Raw genomic sequence first — 19,686 nt, forward strand, 5'->3', positions numbered from 1 at the left:
CTCTCTCTCTCTCTGTCATATAAGTAAATAAAACCTTTAAAAAAAAAAGAACAGGCATTAACTTTGGGGGGAATCCTTTCCTCATTCAGTGGTGCTGCTCGCCAATGCATAATCAAAAAATAAATAGAAAAACTTCTACGAAGAAAAAGCAGTACAAGTCTATTTGTTCACTTGCTTGCTCGTTCATTTATTTATTTCACGTGTTTCAGTAAATGCCGATGAGAAAAAGGCACCTGGTGCTTGAGACAAAATGCCTAGGGGGCCTTTCTGGAAGGGTCGTTAAGGCTGGGCTGTCTTAGTGGAGACCTGGAAAGTTAGGAGGAATTAGAGAGTGAATGAGGTAAGAAGGTGGATACTGCTGGGCACATTGGAGGCCCTGAGGGCTGGACCCGCAGCACAGCAACTGAGGGTAAGAATAGCAGGAGAAGGAGGCAGCTGCCCTTAGAAATGCTCATATTTAATTTTTAAAAGATGATTTGGGGGTTCATATTTGACAAATAGCTGTGGCAAGTGAAGTGGTTTGTTGGGCACAATTTGCTGAAGCAGTAGATTCCTATGTAGTCATACCGAACTCCTCACAGAGTCTGTGAAGGAAGACCACAGGAGAAATGTAACACAGATCCTACTGTGATCGGTGCCTTTTAGAAATTTTTTCTCTTTTACTGACAAATAATGAGTGGAATACCTCGGTATTCACTTGACAGATTTCATTCTTATGTATAGTTGTCTTTTTGATTTGGCATTCCCCTGTGTTTAGGAACCTTTAAAACTCATCTTACCTCACTAAGAATATAAGAGTATACTGAGTTAGAGACCTCCTTCAGTCCTGAGTTAACTTCGGAGCATGCATCTTTTTCTTCTTTGTTTTCCTTCCCTGCCTTGACTTCTCTGTTAGGTGGGATCACCGAGGGTGGTGGGCACAGCTGTCTCTTCCACGTGTGGTGCCCTCTTAGCGCCTCCCGTGCGGGTACAACCCTGTGCACCCAGGGATGTCTGGGAATGCAAGTCAGACAAAGGGACAGGAATCCTGGGCTGGCTTGGGTAAGCTGAGGGATGTCCAGTTTATGAAGGGATAAATTGGATAGAAAGGGCAGGAGGTGGCATGTTATTTTTCAGTTGACTATCTTAAATCTGAATCTGGTCCTTATTCATGTAATCTGGCTGCTTTTGATTTAAGCAAATATATAATCTTTGATATACTGTCTTAATGCTCCCTCTGTACGGACCTGAGTCTGGAAATCCTTAAATACGTCATGGGAGATAACATGATACAGAGGTGAAAGGTGCCTTTTTAATTCTGTTCCTCTAGGAAGCACATTGCCAGATGCTTGATAAAGAAAGGGGAAGGAAGGTCAGATGTCTTTTGATAGACTTACCCAATCATTTCTGATTTTTTAACTTGTATAGAATATAATTAAGATAAATCAAATAACTCAGTCTGAAGGTGCTGTGGTATAGGGAAAGCAGCGTGCAGTCAGGGGCTTTTTAACACCTTTGCTCTTCCACAAAGTAGCTTCATGATTTTGGACTGAATACTTAGCTTTTCTGAGCTGTTTCCTCACGTGTGCAATGGAGATGGCAATACCTGCTTCATTAAAGTCCTTCGTGAGCATATTAGGATAACATGCCTGGCATGGGGTGCATGGTCCCTAACCTTCAAATGAATTTATGACTTAATTGCTCAGCACATATGTGTGCAAGGTTAAGTATGTTGGTGAGCTATCCCTGGCCCCTGCCTTCCAGCCCTTTATAGTTCACTAGTTTTAAGACCAGCCCTCTTCGAGTTGCTCCATTTGTTGTTGGAAAAGCCCCAATGGTGCCATTTCTGCTCCATGCTTTGAATCAGTGACCAGACTGGTGGTGGTTCTCAGGGTCCTGCATCAGATGGTGGACCACGTGACAGGAAGCTCACTGTATCGCCGCCCTGCTGGACCACCCGTGATCAGGGAGTGCGAGAATTGTCCTGGTTTGGCTGCTACCCAGGCTGGTGATGCGGGGGTGTGTCCACCAGAATCAGGAAGGGTGGAAGACAGCCCGCACAACCACATAGCAGTCCCTCAGCTTGTGGATGTTGTTTGGGGAAGATCACGATGAGCTTGAACATGGGGCTTGGAGAGGTAAAATTTACCAAGAGGGGAGGCTTCTGATACTGCTTTTGTATTACTCATGCTGCATTTTGTGTAAAAAAGGAGATAGTGTTTTGGTGCGCTGAAATGGGTTCAGGTTATATTTGTATCATACTTGTTTCTTGGATTGGCTACTACTGCAGTTCTGTCCATGAAATTCCTCTTACTTTTCTATTTTATTATCCTTTCTGTGACCTTCTTCTTCCCCTTCCTTAATCTTCTGTTGCAAACTTTTCTACACCCACAGCTCCTCCCCTCAGCGGCTGAGGATAAAGTGAGTTGGCCTTTCCTCATCTTTCTTCCATCTCTCTAAAATGACGCTTCTGTTGCTATGCAGTAACATGTTCCTGGGTGCTTTCATTCTAAACAACATCTATACTTTTTTCAGGAATCTTAGCGGATATAGGAAAGTATAAAGAAGAAAATAAAAATTATTCACAATGCTTTAGCACTTAGAGGTCCTAGCTGTTAAAGTTTTGGCATATCCTTTCTGTCTCTTAAAAAATTATTTAGTAAACATTTGGATTTTCAGTGCAACTCATATAGATTTGCTACTTTTAAAACTTAACACTGACATATTTATGTATGATCTCTAATAGTCTGGGACTATTTTTCCTCAAGAATTACAATTACTTCGGGCGCCTGGGTGGCTCAGTGGGTTAAGCCTCTGCCTTCGGCTCAGGTCATGGTCTCAGGGTCCTGGGATCGAGCCCTGCATCGGGCTCTCTGCTCAGCAGGGAGCCTGCTTCCCTTCCTTTCTCTCTCTCTGCCTGCTTCTCTGTCTACCTGTGATCTCTGTCTCTCAAATAAATAAATAAAATCTTTAAAAAAAGGAATTACAATTAGTTCAATAGGAAAGTGCTTTATTTATTTATTTATTTTTAAAGATTTAAAAAATTTAGAGAGAGAGAAAGAGAAAATGCATGCATGGGGGTGAGAGGCAGAAGGAGAGAATCTTCAGGCAGACTTTCTGATTGCAGAGCTCAATTTGGAGTTGGTCTCATGACCCATGAGATCATGACCTGAGCAGATACCAAGAGTCCTGTACTTAACCAACTGAGCCACCCAGGCGCTCCTGTTGTTGTTGTTGTGTGGTTTTAAAGCTCATTTGTGTAAGATTGCTGTGAACATGAGCCTTGAGTCATTTTTGAGCCCCCCCCCCTAAAAAAAAAAGAAAAGAAAAAAGAGTAGGAATGAGAAGAGAGAGGGGTTCTTTCATTTGGTAATTTATGGCACATATTAGATGTTCAACATTTCTTTTCTTTCTCTTTTCTCTTACTTTCCCCTCTTTTATTTTCTTACTCTCCTTTTCAGTTTTTGAATTTAGCTAAGGAATGGGGTCCCATTAGACTCTGGGTTGCCTTGGCTTCTTAGAAGAAGTACTGATTCATCAAAATGGGAGACTCCTTTCCTGAGGATATCTTCGTCCTTGAAAATTATATACCAAAATGTGTTTATATGTGGGCCTTTCTGGGAAGAGAATTGGTCCATGAATTTTATCAGATTTTCAAATGATTCTGTTGCCAGAAAAAAGGTTCAAGATTTAAATCTAAGATCTGTTGTGGCTTAGTCTTGAAATTATTGACCACTCTGGACAAGGCACATAACCTCTCTGAAAAGTGGAGGAATTACTTGTGCACAGTGGACATGGGAATTGTTTAAAAAAAAAAAAAGAAATTAAGTTTATGACAAATTGATATTACTGGTCAGAAAATATCAGGAGATGACTTACTGCCAATCTGAACCATGTAAACTATTGTTACTATATTCTGAGGTTAGCTGTAAGGAAACATTTTAAAAATTTTTTATTTATTTATTTGACAGAGAGAGGGAGAGAGAGCGAGAGAGACATTGAGAGAGGGAACACAAGCAGGGAGAGTGGGATAGGGAGAAGCAGGCTTCCTACCAGTGGGTAGACTGTAAGGAAGCAGGCTTCCTACCAGTGGGTAGACTGTAAGGAAACATTTTAAAAATTTTTTATTTATTTATTTGACAGAGAGAGGGAGAGAGAGCGAGAGAGACATTGAGAGAGGGAACACAAGCAGGGAGAGTGGGATAGGGAGAAGCAGGCTTCCTGCCGAGCAGGGAGCCCAATTTGGGACTCAGTCCCAGGACCCCAGAATCATGACCTGAGCCAAAGGCAGACACTTAACGACTGAGCCACCCAGGCGCCCCTAAGGAAACGTTTTTTTTTATGAAGAATTTCAAACACAAGAATGAGTTTGTGTAATCTCTTCTATAAACCCTCATAAAGTGGATTATATTTTTATTTGACATGATTTAAAGTGATCTTGTTTGCAGTTAAAATAGGTTAGATTACTATGAAAGAGCCCATATGCTCAGAGGCTTAAAAAAAAAAACCAAAACAAACAAACAAAAAACCACAATACCCTACTAGCTACTTAAAAGTTTAAAATGTCTTTCTTTGCATTTGCACCTCCTCCCCTTGCCCTGCTTTTCTTCCTGCCAGTAATTTGTGTATCTGCTCTAATGTGTGTATGTACCTTAAGCTAGTGTTTTCAAGGCCTCTCTACAGCCTGTGACATACTGGTGGGACACCTTCTACCTTGACCTCCTTCCTTTCCTCCTTAGTTCTGTCTATTCTTCAGCCTTCTGACTTGTACTCATTATCTGTGTGTGTGTGCGCGCACACACACACACGTGCAGTAACTGTTTATGGAACACTGTGGTTAATACACAATCATAGATACAACACATCTAGCTTTTTAACTTCTCCTCCACTTTCTTGCTGTTTTATTTAAAAATACCAGAGCAAACATGCTAACCCAGAATGTTACCCCATTTAATGATACCCCATGACCATCTTTCCCAAGATAATCCCATGTTTAGGATGCTACAGATGACTCAAGAGGAAATAACCAGAGGAACTCAAGTGAAATGAGCAGACCATTTAGGCTCTGGGTGGGGGCTGGGGAGGTGTTAGTGTGATTTTAGTAAATGGTATATGGAAGGCTGAAGTACATGGTTTCTCAAGGATCTTTCTGACTCCAGTATTCTGAGACCTAAAAAGTGTTGCCCTCGTCAGCACTGAAAACAAAAGGTTTCTGTGCATAATGGAGTTCAGCATACTCCTGACCCGGGAAGCTTGGCGGGAGGCCCATCATAAGACTGTCACCAGTCAATTAAAGTCAATATCAATTAGGGAATATTAATTAAAATTGTAGACTCCCTACGGGGAAAAACATTGATTCTCTCTCTCTGTTTATGATGAAACCGTTGACTCTTTATTTCTATCTATAGATGAACAAAAATACAGCTTTTTCCCCCCTCCACCCAAATGAAAGATGGTAACGTGGAATATTTGGAAGGTATCTAGTAATAGTAATGTAGCGCTTTTAGCATGCATGACTTTTTTAGCACCTCAATACCACCAAGCAGAACTGTTTCTTTTTCGATCTCATTTTACGTAGCTTCCCTTCCCCCAGTCCCCATCTCTAGGGGTGTCCTAGCTACTACGTTCAGACATAGTCCTCCTACACGGCTGGAGCACTTCCTCCACAGAGTGATTGTTGTCAGAATGATGGGACCACATAACCACAATGGATTCATGTCAATGAAAAGCAAAAATCTTATCTGTGCGCTGAGTACTTCTGGTTAGTGTATGTTTATCAGGTAATGTCTGACTTCTGGGTGGATTTTAACAATCTTTGCTTAAGCATCCTGTTTTCAGATAGAGAGAAACTATTGTACTATAGAATGGCAGAGGTAGACTGAGTAATGAAGAGCATGTAGACCAGGGGTCCTCAAATGTAAGCCTGTATTAGAACGATCTGGGGAGCTCATTCAAGACACCTCGCCTTGTTTTTTTTTACCTCCTGAGATTCTGATTTGAATGTCTGCAGTAGGGTCTTTGAATCAGCAATTTTAAACAGATGCCTCAGATAATCCTGGTGTGTGATAGCCAGGGGCCTCCTTGTATAGGTCCCCGAAGCCCTGGGGGTCCCACACTGGCTCACCTAGAGTTGGGTATGTGGCATGGTAATTATGCAGATTTAAGTTTCAGCAAAGAGGCCAGAGTGGGAACTGCTTTTATAAAGATCACTGAACACCTCCTGATTGCCAAATGCAGGCACATTGGCTTCCAGGTTTCATAATAAATTGACTTAAACTTGCAAATTGACTTCATAGTTTTTTCTACCTATGCTTATTTATTCTTCCCGCTCACTCTTGGTACTTGTCTTCTCTCAGCAGTCACTCCTTCTCGCTCTCTTTCCCTAGTGCCCTTTCCTCTGTCTACCCCTAAATGTGGCAGTACCATGATGTTCTGGCTTTTTTTTTTTAATTTTTAATTTTTTAAATTAACATATAATATATTATTAGCCCCAGGGGTACAGGCCTGTGAATCACCAGGTTTACATACTTCACAGCACTCACCATAGCACACACCCTCTTCAATGTCCATAACCCCACCGCCTCTCCCTACCCCCTTTCCCCTGGCCACCCTCAGTTTGTTTTGTGAGATTAGGAGTCTCTTATGGTTTGTCTCCCTCCCGATCCCATCTTGTTTCATTTATTCTTCTCCTACCCCCAAAGCCCCCCCATATTGCATCACCACTTCCTCATATCAGGGAGATCATATGATAGTTGTCTTTCTCTGGTTGACTCATTTCACTAAACAGGATACCTCTAGTTCCATCCATGTCATCGCAAATGGCAAGATTTCATTTCTTTTGATGGCTGCATAGTATTACATTGTGTATATATACCACATCTTCTTTACCCATTCCTCTGCTGATGGACATCTAGGATTTTTCCATAGTTTGGCTATTGTGGACATTGCTGCTATAAACATTCGGGTGTACGTGCCGCTTCGGATCACTACATTTGTATCTTTAGGGTAAATACCCAGTAGTGCAATTGCTGGGTCATAGGGTAGCTCTATTTTCAACTTTTTGAGGAACCTCCATGCTGCTTTCCAGAGTGGTTGCACCAGCTTGCATTCCTACCAACAGTGTAGGAGGGTTCCCCTTTCTCCGCATCCTCGCCAGCATCTGTCATTTCCTGACTTGTTAATTTTAGCTATTCTGACTGGTGTGAGGTAGAAGTTCTGGCTTTTAATTTTTGTGTTGTACTTGACTGATCTTCTGTTCAGTTTCATGATTTCACTGGCCCACTTTTCTGTGTCTTGTAGAGCTTGCTCTTTTCCTGCATTTCCAGCTGCCTACTGGGCATTTTTATCTGCTTGTCCTTCGGAACCTTCAAACTCATTGTTTATAATTGAGTCCAAATCATTTTTTCCCAGGCATTTCCTCCACCTGTATTTCCTATTTTAGTAAATGGTCCCACCAATGGCTTACCCAGAGTACTAGACAACTGGAGAAACACCCCCCTTTCCTATTTGAGAAAACTGTTGTCGGTAATAATCATGAAATGAAAGAAATAGTAGTCATGACCAGAAGATAAATTTTTCTTACTGAAATTGTGTACATATAATCAAACCAGTAACAAAATAAATCAATGTTACAATACAAAAAGGAAAAACTTGTAACTTAGAGTGATGTAATTGAGTGGATGTAATAAGTGAGTGGATGTAATGAGAGTGGATGTAATGAGAAGAGGAGGGGAAAACATGTGAAGAAGCACTTCCAAAAGAGTGAACCTCACAAGGGCTGAAATGAGAGCTGAAATGATTCAGGCATGTTTCTTCTGTTGCAACCACTATGCTCATTCAGTTTATGGAGAATCTACTCTTCAAACCCAGGACTGTGTAGTTGGAGACAGAAGTTCACGGGAAGTGAGCCCCAGTCCTTGCAGACAAACACGAATTGGAGGCCAGATCCTAGATTCCATAAATGTGAATCACTTGTAATTTATGATTTCTGTGAAATAACTTCCAAGTAGAATACCCATGCTTATTAAAGGTTAAGAAATTAAAAAAAAAATGTGCCAACTCTAAGTTTACGTATCTATTACTAAACCTTAATAGTCACTGTTGCACTTGTTTAGAATTTAGACCAACACATTTTTTTTTTTTTTTCGGGGAATAATTTATCAGTGACATTGTTTAGAATTGCTGGTTCATGGTAACAAGAAGCCAACTGGATTTTAGTCTGCTTTACTCTTATTTTTAAGTTGATGATGTAAACAGCACACCCCATTTTGTCAGATTCAGCCCTATGCCCTTACCATACCACTGGGTCCTGCCATTCACACATTTACCTCAAGCTAGGAGCCTAAGAATAATTTTTAAAATTTCTTTTTTGTTTATGGAGGTTTTTTTTTTTTTCTTTTTTTCTTTTTTCTTTTTGTTTTTTGTTTTTGTTTTTCCTCTGACTTCTTCATGATATGGTTAATTCACTATTTTGGAGACTTCTCCTTTTAGTATTTTGGGCAAATCTGCCTTTATCACTTTATCATTTTAAATATATAGCTTTTTTTTTTTTTGAGGTATCATTTATATATAGTAATCTTGACTCTTTTTTTAGTGGACAGTACAGTGAGTTTTGAGAATCGAGGATGGTGTGGAAGCGTGAAGGAGCCTGTGACCCTGCAGAAGCTCTGTATGGGAGCCCAGAGGTCTGTGTGTGGAGGACTTCATGGCCAGAGGCAGCTGTCTGGGACCACAGGCCGGGAGGGGTGCCAGCAAGCAGGCCCCACGAAGCCTAGGACCAGCCACAGCTCAACAGGAACCAGTCCAAGGAAGAGAGCCACTGTAGCTGACAAGAGCAGGGATGTCCAGGGAACGATGTCTGGGTCATAGGGATCTCGTGAGCCCCATCCTGTATCGTCTCCCTTACTCTTCCTGGATAAAGGTGGGAATGGGATGGCAGAGAGCTCCCAGAGACTGTCCTAAAGACACTCAGTCTTCTGGAGCGATCATGTCATAAGCCGGCAGTTCTGGCAGGTCAGATTTTGAATAGGTAAATGTTTAAGCTGAAGCCTTGTGTAAACTAGAAGAGATTGAAATATTGCTGATGGGGCTCCTGAGGGTGATTAAATCAGCTATAGAAATGAAAGAGGCTGCATTTTCTTTGCCCAACTGAATGTTTCGAAAATAAATCTGTGTTATTTACCACATAAAAGGGTTATTTTACCCTTGCCAAAAATAGATTTGTAATGTCACCCTGTGACAATAGGAGTAATATGATAAATGCATGGGAAAAAAATTCAGAAATAATGTACACCAACAGTATTTATTTCTGAGTGGTAACTTTACATGTGATTTTTATTTTCTTTTTCTATTTTTATGTTTTTTCCCCTTAAATTGTCTGAGATAAATTATATGCTTTGTAGCTAGGAGGAAGAAATGCTATTAAAAATAGAAATTAATCAGTGAGCAAAAACTAATAATTTCTTTATTAGATATACATGCATATGACACAGCCTTATGGTATACATTTTACATGTAAATATTTGATACAGTACATTTTTGGAATTTTATATTTTGCTTTTTGTCACCTAATATCACAAAGGATCATCTCCCCTTTTCCCTAAAGATGTTTTTTTAAAAATTTTTAAAAATGGATTTTATTTATTTATTTGAGAGAGAGCAAGAGCACGAGCAGGGGGAGGAACAGAGGGAGAAACAGACTGCACACTTAGTGTGGAGCCTGATGTGGGTCTGTTTCCCAGCATCCTGAGATCGTGACCTGAGCCAAAATCAAGAGTCAGATGCTTAACCTACTGAGCCACGCAGGTGCCCCCTAAATGTGTTTTTAATTAAAAAAAAAAAAAAAGCTGTGAAGAGTTTGTTGATGAATCATTTCTCTGTTGTTGGACATCTAGGTTGTTTTAAAAATATCACCATTTTAGGGACTCCTGGGTGGCTCAGTTGTTAAGCATCTGCCTTCAGCTCAGGTTATGATCACAGGGTTCTGGGATCGAGTGCCACATCTGGATCCCTGCTCAACAGGGGGTCTGCTTCTCCCTCTCCCACTCCTACTCGCCCTGCTTGTGTTCTCTCTCTCACTGTGCCTCTCTCTGTCAAATAAATTTTTTAAAAATCACCATTTTAAGTAATCCCGTAATATACATAATTCTTTGTAAATCTTTGCACGTTTTTTCAAAAATGTAAATTTATTTTGTGACTTTTATTCCAATTCCTGTTAACAGTTTAAAGTCTTACCATGAAAAATTGTGGGTTTTTGTATGTGTGTGTGGTTTTTTTTTAAAGGTTTTTAAAATTTATTTTTATTTAAACTCCGTTAACCAACATTTAGTACATCATTAGTTTCAGATGTAGTGTTTAATAATTCATCAGTTGTGTATAACACCCAGTGCTCATCACATTGCATGCCTTCCTTGATGCCCATCACCCAATTACCCTATCCTGCCACCCACCACCCCTCCAGCAACCCTTGTTTATTTCCTATAGTTAAGAGTCTCTCCTGGTTTTTCTCCCTCTTTGATGACTTGCTATTCAGTTTTCCCTACATCCCCCTATGGTTCTCTGCACTGTTCCTTATATTCCACATTATGAGTGAAACCATGTGTTAATAGTCTTTCTCTCACTGATTTATTCACTCAACATACTACCCTCCAGTTCCATCCATATCAATATAAATGGTAAGTATTCATCCTTTCTGATGGCCGAGTAATATTCCATTGTATATATATACCACATCTTCTTTATCCATTCATCTGTTGATGGACATCTGTGCTCTTTTCACAGTGTGGCTATTGTGGATATTGTTCCTATGAACTTTGGGATGCAGGTGCCCCTTCAGATCACTAAATCTTTGTGGTAACTATCTAGTAGTGTAATTTCTGGGTTGTAAGGGTATCTCTACTTATAATTTGAGGAAATTTCATACTGTTTTCCAGAGTGGCTATACCAGTTTGCATTTTAATTCTTTAATTTCCTGGTTGACCCATTCATTCTTTAGTAGGATGTTCTTTGACCTACAAATGTTTAAGTTCCTTCCAAATTTTCCTCTTGTGATTGAGTTCAAGTTTCAAAGCATTGTGGTCTGAAAATAGGCAGGGAATAATTCCAATCTTTTGGTACCTAGGTAGACCTGATTTATGACCCAGTATGTGATCTCTTCTGGAGAATGTTCAATGTGCATTTGAGAAAAATGTGTATTTTATTGCTTTAGGATGGAATGCTCTATATATATCTGTGATGTCCATCTGATCCTATATGTCATTCAAAGCCTTTGTTTCCTTGTTGATCTTTGGCTTATATGATCTGTCCATTGCTGTGAGTGGGCTGTTGAAGCCCCCTACTATTACCAATGTATTTGTAGTATTATCAGTGTATTTCTTTAATTTGGTTATTAATTCATTTACATAATTGAGTGCTCCCAAATTAGGAGTATAAATATTTATAATTGTTAGATATTCTTGCTGGATGGGCCCTTTTAAGTATGTTACAGTGTCCCTCTTTATCTCTTACTGCAGTCTTTGCTTTAAAATCTAATTTGTCTGATGTGAGGTTTGCTACCCCAGCTTTCTTCTGATGCCCATTAACATGATAAATTGTTACCCACATCCTCACTTTCAAGCTGGAGGTATCTTCAGGTCTCAAATGAGTCTCTTATAGATGGCATATGGATGGGTCTTGCCTTTTAATCCAATCTGATACCTGGTATCTTTTGACTGGGGGCATTTAGCCCGTTTACAATCAGGGTAACTATTGAAAGTTAAGAATTTAGTGCCATTGTAGTACCTCTAAAATCACTGTTTCTGTGTATTGTCTCTATTCCTTTCTGGTCTGTATTACTTTTGGATTCTCTCTTCATTTATTATTAGCCCTTTAATATTTCTAGCAGGGCTGGTTTTGTTATCATAAATTCTTTTAGTCTCTGTTTGTCCTGGAAGCTCTTTATCTCTCCTTCTATTCTCAAGCAGACTCCCCACTAAGCATGGAGCCCTACATGGGGCTCTATCTCACAACCTTGAGATCATGACCTGAGCTGAAACCAAGAGTCCGATGGATAACTGACTGAGCCACACTGGTATCTTTTTTGGTGTGTTTTCAAAATGGGCATGAAAAATTAAACTTTTTTTTCCTTTTAAAGCACCTTTCTTGGATATGAAGTTAATAGCTGTAAACATTCATATACAAAGTATTTTAAGTTGAAGGCAAACAGCAGGAGATCACTGTCAAGTAATATTTTCTTTTTCTTTTTCTTTTTTTTTTTTTAAAGATTTTATTTATTTATTTGACAGACAGAGATGGTAAGTAGGCAGAGAGGCAGGCAGAGAGAGAGGAGGAAGCAGGCTCCCTGCCGAGCAGAGAGCCCAATGCGGGGCTCGATCCCAGGACCCTGGGATCATGACCCGAGCGGAAGGCAGCGGCTCAACCACTGAGCCACCCAGGCGCCCCTCAAGTAATATTTTCTTAAATTCCCCCAGCGACTTTTCCATTTACTGTAACTAGTAAGATCATAGATACATTTACTTTAATGACATTAGTGATGAGTATATTTAACAGTTTACAATAGTCCAAGGTTTCCTTTATTTTTTTTCAGTTCAAGTAAGAAACTAGATTGATTTTATTTTTTCTTGTAGTTGAAACATAACATGCACCCAAGATTTCCTTTAAACAAAAACGATTCTCTTCCATTATTATAACTTTAACAAAAATGGTTTTTAAAATCCACTCACTAAATGCCAACCATGATTGTTGCATTTGAAAGTACATGTTTAAATCAGTTTAAATCAGTCGGGAGATGTCATACATGGTTAAGTAAGAATTTGGCCATCCCTGAAGATTGCTGTATTCCTTTTAACAGTGCCATATTCTGTAACTTAAAATACCAATAACACCCACCTTGAAAAGCCAGAAGAGGAATCCAGTTATGAATCTTAGGAGTATCACTAACAACCAGCTAAAGAGTATGGTGATAGTTAGGCCATTGAGAATCCAATACCAACTTGTTGCTTCATCTTCATTTATTTTCATTCCAATTGCTTTTGCATCTAGGATTTTATCAATATGATTTGTAGCTGCCCTGAGTTCTACAGCATTTCTCGTCCTTCCACTTCCATCTTCAAGTGTCTTATTTCCTACTGTCAAAATGCCATTTTTATTAAAGAAGTCAGGGAGACATCTTTGGAGAAATGGTTTGCTTGGAAAAATCACAGTTGGACAATCATCATTCAGTAAAAACTTGTGTGAGAGTCTTTGCAGGCTTAACAAAAGTAGACCTGCGGAACTTGCTGTGGTATATCCAGTAGTTCTTGTTTGTTCTATATGTAACTATATGTAAATTGTGTTTCCACGTATATTAAATTTTTTCTGGGCACTTGGAGACACAGATATGTGTGGTAGGGCACTATAGTTCTGCCACCGCAGAGGGACTGGTGCAGTTGGATAAGTTAAAGTGAAACAAAATGGCTTTGTTTTCATTTGGTGAGAACTTTTGGCCATAAAAGTTGTCTTTGCTATCTGTAGGCTAGGCCATTCTCCTGGATTGCCATGTATCCAGGCAACAAGTCCTCAAAGACTATAGCCAGTAATGAACGGTATGGAGATTATGCAGCACAGAACATCTGTATGACTTCTTTTGGGAACAGGCCCCATGAAATTCAGATTAAATGTCTTTGGATCAACATGGGTCTCATCCTCCAAATAAGTGTCTGGTGGTTCTTTGTCACTCATTAAGAGGCTCCTCTCTTCAGAAGAAGGCCTAAATCACTGCAAAGTTGAGTTTCTTAGAAAGGAATCTCCAAGTGTAGAGGCAGGTCCTATCTTCCACATTTTGTAGGTAAGAAAATGTGGTTTGTGGAGGTTCGAGAACTTGTACACAGCTTCCAGGACTTACATGCAGCACTTGTGACTCAGTAGCAGGCCGTTCCCTGAGTTTGAATCCTGGTGTAGCTCATGCACTGGGCTGCTAAGAACACCCGCTCTCAGGGTCCCACACATCAGGTTCAGCTACTTGCTGTTGGCAAGATCCAAAGGCAGAGAGAGGAGAGAAGTGGGTTTATTTCAGTGAGGCCAGCCCTGGGAAGACAGTGGACTAGCACCTCTGAGACTGTCTCCTGTAAACCTTTGCTTCCTTATTTGTTTCCTTGGAATAGGTAGATTCCTTGAAATGGTATGACTAGGCCATACCTTTCTAGTACATTTTCAAAGTACTAGATATCAGACAGTTTTAATTTCAGTGATCCTTTGGGAGACTTGACAAAGGATTGGGCTACATTACCTGAATATCACATTTTCATTTCACACATTTGTTATTAATAACAGCAGCAACAATTAAAACACACACACGCATACCTCCTCACCCCCCAGCTATTTTATCTACCCATCAGGGCTTCCTCAACCTCACTCTCCTAAAAATTTAGGACACCTATTCTCTGTTCTCTTTGAGGAGACACTTTTCACTCTTCATGGGACTTGCTTTCCTGTGAATTCAACAAAGACAACCATCTAAGAATGACGGTGCTAGTAACTTTGCATGGCCATGTTATCCCAGGATGTTACTTCTTACCTATTGTTCCATCAGGATTAATTCTTGACATGTTTCTCAGAGGGAATTAGTGCTCTTTCCTCTATCTGGAGTATGGTCCTGCCTCCTTGCTGTTTGATTATCCTCCTTCCTGTCCAGGTCTCACTCAGGATTCAGACTAGTCATACATAGTCTTTCCCTTTGAGTTAAGCCATAGCAGGTTCATCCTTCTCTCACATCCAATCTAAATCAGGAATCTTTCTTGTTGGCTTAGGTCTTCTATAAGCAAAGACCTGTGGCCTGCGGTTCTTGGCAGAGAACATCAAAAGTGGATCCCTGTTTAGAGAACAATCTATGTATGCTGAAGGTCTGGGAGGCTGTCTGTACTTCAGGCCTGATCCAGGCAGCTCCTCCAGAGTGCATTCTTTAACATCTGGTGAAATTTGGTGTGTCCAACTTTATTTATTGGTAAAACAATTTGTCTCCTGCACACATAATCTGCAGGTGCCTCTGTAGTCCATAGCATCCAGCAGAAGTAAAATTGCTGGGAGCCAAGAGGGCATTAGCTTTCAGAATGTATGAAATAGGATGACAACTTCTGTTAATGCAGTCACATTTGCTTTTTTTGTGTTCCTCGTAACACTTAACTCAATGCTAAGGACAAAATTTGCCCTTAATAAAATATCTCTTCCTCGTTCATCTACATTTCTATTTTATTTTATTATAATAATAATGCCTTTCATGATAATTATGTGTTGAAGAACATCTATTATAAAATATACTCATTAATCCTTCAGGTCACTGGCTGAACTTGTCATTATCTGAGCTTTTTACTCCCTGCAATTAAATATAGTGTTCTTCATTTTTAATTCATTCCAGTGGCAGAAGCAGTCATAATGACCAGATGTTTGTATTTCTTGATTTTACTGTAGTGAATTTGCATGTATCCCCTTGTAATGGTTTTCTTTATCTTGCTGCTTCTAAATTCATCTTTGTTTTTTCCCAATGACTAAGGAAAGTTGGAGACAAATGAAATGCATGACCAGAAGATTCCTGGCCACAGTCCTCATATAAGTCATCTCGGAGTACATCATGATAAAGTAGGGAAAGGGAGAGCTGAAACTACTAAATTTATTCACGAAACAGGCCCACATTCTGCCTTGTGTCTCCCTCTAAAGCATGAATGGTGGCCACAGTCATGGTAATTATGATGGTTTCTGGGTTCTGGTTCCCTGCCACATTTGCCAACTTTGATTTATTTCTCTTTCTCCTTTATAAAGGAACAACAGTGGCATTCATTATTGGCAATGTTAACTGTGAACTTTAACCCTTCCTTGAGTGTGACTTTGAGTTTTTTAAAGGTCTTCTGTGAATTATTATAGAGACCGTGGCAGCAATGTCTGTGATTCTAAGAAATACAAGAAAATATATGATTTAAAGAATAAGTAGTGTTAAGTTTAGGTTTTCCTTTTTCTTCTGAATTTCTCGTTTTGGATTTCAGCACCTTTGAATTTGGAGGAGGGGGTGTGCAGCTTGTTCTGTTAATGTCTTCCTAGTCAAAGTGGAAATATGTAACAGGCTCAGTAGCTCCAAGGGAATAGGAAAGATAAGAAAATTTAGAGATTGATGTTTTTTCTTGGAGATAAAGAGAGGAATGCTGGTTCTTTGACCCTTGCTCACAACAGTAAAAAAAAAAAAAAAAAAAAGCTGTCTCTTTATTTTAGCCTGTAACCTTTGCTAGTAATTGGCTGTTGTTTAGAAGTAGTAGCTCATTTCACCCCTTAAAACAAGGGTGAGCAGGAGACTAGTAATTACTTTGAAGAACTTATGTTTGAAATATGTTGCTTGTGAGGGTAGTGATGATTGGAAGATGAAAGTTAGCCTGCAAGCAGTGGAGATCCTGGTGATGAAGTACATGCGTGGGTTCTGGAACCAGGCTTTTTGTATTCAAAATTTGGCTCCAGCATTTATTAGCAGTAAGTCGGCAAATTATTTCATCCTCTGTGTCTCACTTTCCTTAGTTGTTAGAGAAAATAGTGTGTAATCATAGAACTTATATATAAAGGTCGTAAAGAATGAGCTGATACAGTAATAACTTATAAATTTTATTTGCTTTATTACATAAATTTCTCATATAAGCATTTAGAGCTATAAATGTCCCTTTAAGTACTAGTTTAACTGCATCCCAAATATTTCAAGATTATAGAGAAAAACACCAATGGCACTTTGTGGCAAAGCCAGGGGTTCATTCAGAGCTGACCCAGTTAAGCCATCATTGCCATGGGGGAGGCCCCTAGCCCTAATGATACTTATTTGAGACCCCCTGGAGAAAGAAATTTATAAATATAAGCAGGATAGAGAGATATACTTCTCCCTGAAGTATAGGTAGTAACCTCCAAAAAACTCCCAACAAACAAATGCTTTGATATGTCCATAGGGAGAGGTAACAAAGTACTGAATTAGAGGTCTACAGTTTGACTCAATTGGAAAGCCAAAGTGTCCTAGAAGAATTGATGTAACAAAAAGATGAAAAGGCACTTACTGACTTTTGTACTTCTACTACATGGGTTCTGACTTTAACATCAGCTGAACTGTATCTCTGTGGCCTTTCTTAATTGACACTAGGGCTCAGATTATAGTTATACCTGAGTATCCGAATAAATTTAAACAAGGTTATCCTGTACATGGGGATCCTACTACATTTTAATAAGTTAGCCCTACACTCAACAAAGTAAGTATCAAATATAAAACAGAGAATAGGAATGCCGTATTTTAACCATTTAAACTATTGTCTGATAAAATTTCCTATGTTCATAGCATTTATTGCCCTAAAATACCCCATAATCGGCATAGGTGTTCTGTCCCAGTGGGTAATAAATTAAACTACATCTTTGGCACTTACAATAGGCTTGGAAAAATAGGACTCCCTTGACCGCCTCCCTATCCCATGATTAAAAGAGTTAATATTGCACAATGTAAATTGAAATAGAGCCTTTAAGAATTAAAACCCATATATAAGACTTTTATAGAAAAGGGGTAATTATTTCTACTCCTTCTGCATTTAACAGGACAATTTGACCTGTTCTTAAACTTGGAAAGAAAGAATAGTGCCAAGGAGTGGATTACCATAAATTTCATGCAATAATCTTACCCATTAAGGGCACTTCCCAATATTATTGAAATTGCTGACACCATCTAATCAGCAACTGGTAGTACTTAAGTCACAGATTTTGCTGAGATGTTCTGTTCAAAGCCTATTTCAACAGCCTTTTGGGTGCAGTTTGCCTATATCTTTGAAGGGAAATGGTATGCCTCTACACAGCTATTCATGGAGTATCTCAATAGTCCTACTATTGCATCCAGTCTTTCTAGGCAAGATCTTAATCAGATCCAGCTTTCTCCAGAAGCACAAGAGTGACATCATACTGGTGACACCTTCTCCAGGGAGACTCCCATAACAGACTCACTCAGGACATACTAATAATGTTCACAAAGGACATGTACCATTGCCCCACACACAGAGGAGGGCCTTGCTACCTTTGTTAAATTACTGAGAATTGTTTGACAAGCTGGGAGCCACTCTGTCCCTAACAATGTCGAGAAACAGCTGATGACCCTTTTAGCACCCACAGATGTTAAAATGGGCTCAGTCTTTCAGGTCTTTTTAGCTTTGAGAGACAGCATATTTTACGTTGATGAATTTTACTTACCCTGGTTTATGCTATGACTTGCAAACCAGCCTCTCTCTAATGGGACTCTATACAACACAAGGCTCTAACATCTATCCAAATTGTAATACAGTAGCACTTCCATGGGTGTCCCTCTTCCCTCCCTAAGATTCTTTTTTTTTTTTTTTTTTCCAGAGGCTTTAGCAACTTCCTCTCATGCCTCCTATCGTCTTTGGATCACCCATAATGACCACAGTTTGTTGTAGACCTTTGATGTAATCTGCCTTTGTGGGCACCACTCTGTTTGCCATTAGATACTGAGATCTCCTGGATATAGAGACTCTCATGGGCCCCAAGCCTATGGTCCTGTGCTATATCTCAGCCTGTAGTGTCTCCAGCACCTCAACAGCTCTACTCTCCTGAGCTGAATAGAAATGTGCCCTTTGTATGCCACCAAGTCTTCTGCTAAAGAGTTGAGGGAACTCCTAACCTCTTTGGTTAGGTTTATTCCTAGGTATCTTAGGGTTTTTGGTGCAGTTGTAAGAAGGATTGAGTCCTTGATTTTTCTTTCTGCTGCTTCATTACTAGTATATGGAAATAGAGCAGATTTCTTTTTTCTGAGGATTATATATTTTTTAATTAATCTCTACACCCAGTGTGGAGCTCAAACTCACACCAGGATCAAGAGTCCCATGCTCCACTGACTAAGCCATCCGGACATCCCTGGAAATGAAACAGATTTCTGTATATTGATTTTGTATCCTGTGACTTTACTGAAGTCATGTATCAGTTCTAGCAATTTTGGGGGGGGATGTTTCTATATAGAGTATCATGTCAACTGCAAATAGTGAAAGTTTGACTTCTGCCTTGCTGGTTTGGATGACTTTTATTTCTTTTTGTTTCCTGATTGCTGAGGCTAGGACTTCCAGAACTGTGCTAAATAACAGGGGGGAGAGAGGACATGTCTGTTTTGTTCCTGACCATAGGGGAAAAGTTCTCAGTTTTCCTCCATTGAGTGTGATGTTAGCTGTGGGTTTTTTATATGTGGCCATTATAATGTTGAGATATGGTCCCTCTAATCCTGCTGTGTTCAGGATTTTTTTTTTTAAAGATTTTTATTTATTTATTTGACAGAGATCACAAGTAGGCAGAGAGATAGGCAGGGGGGTGGGGGAAACAGGCTCCCTGCTGAGCAGAGAGCCCGATGTGGGGTTCGATCCCGGGACCCTGGGATCATAACCTGAGCCAAAGACAGAGGCTTTAACCTACTGAGCCACCCAGGCGCCCCTGTGTTCAGGATTTTTGTCTTGAATGGATGTACCTTGTCACATGGTTTTTCTGCATCTATGTAAAGGACCATATAGTTATTCATCTTTCTTTTATTAATGTGATGTATTACGTTGATTGGTTTGGGAACATTGGGCAACTTTCTTATCCTATTTCAGTAATGCCATCAAACTCATTCAGTGGTATATGCTTTAACAGTGTGTTATGCTTCATTTATATAATTATCAGATGATGTTTTCACTA

General features: G+C 39.7%; 1 protein-coding gene across 4 annotated transcripts in view; it reads left to right on the forward strand.

Annotated features, from left to right (window-relative positions):
* Positions 1 to 19,686, forward strand: part of IGSF11 (immunoglobulin superfamily member 11) — a 134,589-nt gene that overhangs the window by 62,878 nt on the left and 52,025 nt on the right. Inside the window, exon 1 of one of the 4 annotated variants that reach the window (XM_059164015.1) lies at positions 10,759 to 10,830. The exons of the other annotated variants lie outside the window; for them this stretch is intronic. The gene's annotated coding sequence lies outside the window, so the exon portion shown is untranslated. Of the gene's footprint in view, positions 1 to 10,758; positions 10,831 to 19,686 lie in introns of those variants that run through there. 4 annotated transcript variants of the gene reach the window in all.

The sequence above is a fragment of the Mustela lutreola genome, chromosome 2 (genome assembly GCF_030435805.1).
Source record: "Mustela lutreola isolate mMusLut2 chromosome 2, mMusLut2.pri, whole genome shotgun sequence".
Taxonomy (NCBI): domain Eukaryota; kingdom Metazoa; phylum Chordata; class Mammalia; order Carnivora; family Mustelidae; genus Mustela; species Mustela lutreola.